The following is a 4575-nucleotide window of genomic DNA, read 5'->3' as shown; positions in this document are numbered from 1 at the left end:
TCTTCCGATCTTTTGCTTTTCAAAATCAATTTAGCTGTCTACCTCCTTCATATTTCAATATATATTTAAGAATCAGCTTTTCACTTTCTGCAAGAAAGCCTGTCGCGGGCGCCCCCACCGCGCGGCCGGCGGCCAGGGCTGGGCCCGATAACGGAGCCATGCAGCAGCCCCCGCAGCGGGGACCGGGCCGGCTACCGGCCAGCCTGGCCCGGCGCCGCGTCCTCCCCGGCCTCAGTTTCCCCGTTTGTACAGTGACCCGCGCTTCTCGGCCTAGCTCTGCCGTGACACACTTAGAAGGGCCCAAGACCGGTCTGGGCGAAGCCCGGACTCCTGCTTCCACTGGTGGGCTTCCAGAATGTGCCCCACGTGCGCACAGCCCTTGCTGGCCGGCTGGGGGAAGCAGCCAAGAGTGTCCTAAAAGGCCTAATCCAAGGACCCTGCCAAGGGAGTGATCCTCTGGAGGGACTGCAGGATGAAAGCCAGTTCAAGCTGGGCCCAGAAGGATGGGAGAGGGGGACGTGGTCCTTCGTCCTCATGCTGGCAGCTGCAAAAGTGGTGACAGGGAGGAGGGGGCATACCTGGCCTGGTGTACCCCCCTGAGCTGGGTGCAGACACCACAGAAGGAACTGCCTCTGTGTGTTGCGGGGATACTAGGGCTGTGACAGCTGAGACAGCCCAGGACCCTCCCTGCTGGACTCACTGGCTCTACAGTCCACGGGGTGACAGCCAAGGGACTGCCCCAGAGGCAGGGGGCTCCACAAAGCCTCGTCCTGTGAGCGGGACGCAAACCCCTCCCTCCTGCAGATTCACAGGACACTGCCAGTGACTCCCACCCAGACCCTTCCCTACAGCCAGGAGTTCCTCCAGCGACGGCCCCTCCCCCCATCCCAGACGCCCAGAGTTGATAATGACCCTTTTGTGAAGGGAAGACTCTTGTGAGTTACCTTCCTGGCACTGGTAAGTAGTGGGGGGGAGTGTCATTTTGTTTTTCATCCAGGGTCAGAGTTCAGCTTGGGGCTGGAGGGACATAGTCAGAGGCAGGTTCAGCCCGGCCTAGTGCCCAGGATGGAGTCTGCAGCCAAAATTGGGGCTCAGTCCCAGCCTCTTGGTGCTGACCAAGAGAAGGACACTCCTCAGAGAAGGACTCTCTTCCCCTGCACAGGGGGCACTCACTCCTCAGTCAGGGGACTCCCAGTTCCTGCCTCTCCCCTTGGCACCTCTGCTCCCCAGCCCAGCTGTCACAGCTTGTAACCCGAGGCAGGGCCCTGCCTCCAGGAGGCCATGTCAGAGGCCCTGTCAGTCTGTGCTGCTCAAGCCAGATGCCCGACCCCAGGGCTGCCCCCAGAGCCTGGGCATCTGACCTCTGTCCATCACTCACCCAGTAAACCTTCCCCATGGGCCACCTGGGACCCCCTCTGGGACTGTCTCACCTGCCCACTGCTCTCCCAGGAAGGATTCTCTGTGCTCACCCCCCATCCCCATCCTGGGCTATCCATCCATGCTATGAGAAGGTGGAGGGGAACTCCGGGGAGGAAACAGAGGACCAGAGGGGCACGGAGCAGGGTGGCTGGCAAGTGGCTGCTGGAGACTGGGAGGGCGCCCTCTCGTGGAAGATACGGCGACTCCCCAGGCTGCTCTCACGGTGGTCCAAAACCCAGCTTACTCTCCAATGGCCCATCTGCCTGCTCCAGCAGGGTCGTGAGCCCGCAACCCATCCCGTGCAGCTCCCAGTGCTGTCTCTGCCTCTGCGTGAGCCTGCCCTCCCCCCGAGGCTGGTGTCTCCTGGTGGGAAGACCACCCCCCTCTCCTCTGGCCTCCTGGGGCTGGGAAAGCAGAGCTCTTTCTTTGGGAAACAACCCCCTCTCCCCTCCAGACAGAATGACAAGGAGAGGATCCAGCTCCATGGCCCACCCTGGCCACTGATGGGACTGCTGAAGCGCTCCTTAGCCAGATGTTTCCAACAAAAACTGCTGCACCCGGCCCCCAGGGAGGGTGCGCCACCTGCCCCTCCTGGGCCACAGGGGCCTCCTACTCTGTCACCTTCTGCAGCTGCCGGCCGGCCGTAGGGCAGGACTTGAGGACTGGTGCCCCAGGCTGCATGGTCTCAGCAGCAGCTGCAGGGCGGGGCCTTGGGGCAGCTCCCAGGCCAGATGGCCACCCGCGTCTGAAGAGACTCTGCCCACATCATTGCCACTGCTGACTGTGGCTCTGTGACAGCCTCCTGTCATCCCTGTGCCTGAGACTGCACGGGCCAAAGAGTTGATCCGAGGGCCACAGGCCAGCTGGGCTCCCGGCACCAGCTATGGGCTGCCTGGGACAGCCCCTCTTCCCAGGGTGGTGGGGGGCAGCAAGGACTTGAACTCAGACCATCAGACCCAAGAGTCACAGGGGGCCTCTCTCCCAGTGCTGGCCCCAGCCCATGTCTAGCTGTGCTGGCCTTCCAGGCCCAACCCCAGGCTCCTGCAGGCTGGGTCCTGACGTTTTCCAAGCCCCAAAACTTCTATCAGTTCCCCAAGGCTCCCTTTATCCCACCAGCCAGGGAGGGCAGGCAAGGGCCCTCACTCCCACCTGGAGTGGGGAGCTGTCAGCCCGTAACCCAGAGCCATCCTCCCCTTCCTGCCTCGGGGGGCTTGGGGATGTGGTCTGGGGAACCACAGAGGAGCTGGGATTAAGGACGATGGGACTAATGGATATCAGTCACAGAAGCCACTGTCATGCATTCACTCAACAGACATTTACTGAACCCTACTTTGTGCCCAGCCAACTTTCAAGCACCAAGGATACAACAGCAAACAAAACAGAGCAGGCAAGAGACAGTATATCCATGATCACATGACATAGGGTGTGCTGGAAAAGGCTAGGGCCAGAGAGGAGGGTGGGCAGCGGGGTTGGAAGAGGATCTTAGCTAGGGCAGTTAGGAAAGGGAAGAACATTCCAGAACCTGAGTGACCAGCAAAGCAAAGGCCCCGAGATCTTGCTGTGGGCTGGGCCCTGCAGTTAATTTTCACAAAGAAGACCCTGAGATGCAACCTTGTTCCCATTTTGCAGATGAGGATTAAGATTCAAAGAGGTTACGGGTCATGGCCAAGGTCAGGAGGAGCCAGTGGCAGGACTCTGATCCAGGCGGTCTGGAAGGGGCCAGTCACATCTGGGTTCACCCCAAACTAACTTGAATTCAGCTCCCCCTGCTGGGGGCTGGGGGAGGGGAGATTGTTATTTAAGTGGGTGGAGGGAGGCAGGATTTGGGAGCCAGGGCTCTGCTGCCCCTGGGCTGGTCTTTGTGGCTGTGAGTGACGTGTGAGTCCAGGGGTCCAAGCTGCACTTGCCAGGTTTAGGATATAAAAATGCAGGACGTCCTGTCAACTGTGAATTTCAGGTAAACAAGGAGTAACTTTTTACTACTACAATGTGTCTTTCCTTCCCACCGACTTTAGATTCTAATGCCAGTGAGCTCCAAGGCCTCTGGCAGCCGCTCAGGCCCCCACCCCACTGGGTTTGAACAGGACCCCTGGAGGAACCCCCCATCTCACACTGGGCACTCTGTCCTCCCGGACACTTGCTCCTCTTGCCCGCCTGGCGAGGGTCCCAGCCTTTGTAATCCAGCCCGTCCCCCTCCACACCCTCCAACTCCCTGCGGCTGGCTGTGCAGCCTGGGAATTCGGAATGAGACTCCCCACTTCATCCCCCCTACTGCCTACCTAACCGCCATCACCAGGAGGTATAAAAATAAGAGCATCTAATTACCGGGGTGTTGGGAAGATGATCTGAGCAGTGGGCCAGGAGCGCCTCCAAACCTGCTCGGTAAAGGGCAGCCCCTCTAGGTCGAGCCCCTGGGAAAAGAGGGACCCCAGCTCCTCCACACTCATGGCTCTATTGCTCCCAGAACTAGATTTCCCCTCTCACACCTCAGGATGCGCCTTCCACCTAGAACGCTCTGCCCCCAGGATGTCAACCCTGGCCGCTCTTCCTGCCTGCCCTGGGCTCTGGAGGAGCTTCGGCCTCCTTCCATTAGGGCATTTGTCTCCCCCGTCCCGCGACATCGGCTGGGACGTGCGCTGTTCCCCGCGCCTCTCCAACCACAGCTCAGTTCGCCGGGTCCCCAGTAGACGCTGTGCTAGGGTCTGCTGCGAGAGTGGGAGTCGCCTGTCCTGGACTCCAAGGTCGAGACCTCCCGCTGGAGAGCTCGGAAGTGGGTTCCAACTAAATTAACTTAAATTCAGAACGAGGCTTTCAGGGAAGAAGCGGGTATTATCTTTTCAAAATTTACGACACCCTCCCGGATTCCCCTCCCCCATCCCAGGGCCGGCGCCCTAGGAGGTGGCAGGAGGCCAGGGTCCCCGCTGCGCCCTCGAGCGACTCGGAAGGGGTCCCTTTGCAGACGGTCGCCCTTGGGACCCCATGGGGCGGGCCACCGAGGCCGAGGCGGCAAGGACGGCTGGACAGCCACCCCCCGCCGCGGGCCCCGCACCCCCGCCCTCCCAGCGCCTTCACTGGCCGGGTGGGGCGGGCAGGGAAGGGGTGGCAAGGGTGACCTCAGCGGTTCCGCCGCTCCGGGAAGTCGCCTCGGCCCGCCCC

Source organism: Galeopterus variegatus, unplaced genomic scaffold, assembly GCF_000696425.1.
Source record: "Galeopterus variegatus unplaced genomic scaffold, G_variegatus-3.0.2 Scaffold2001, whole genome shotgun sequence".
Classification (NCBI taxonomy): Eukaryota; Metazoa; Chordata; class Mammalia; order Dermoptera; family Cynocephalidae; genus Galeopterus; species Galeopterus variegatus.
This window is presented reverse-complemented; position numbering follows the sequence as displayed.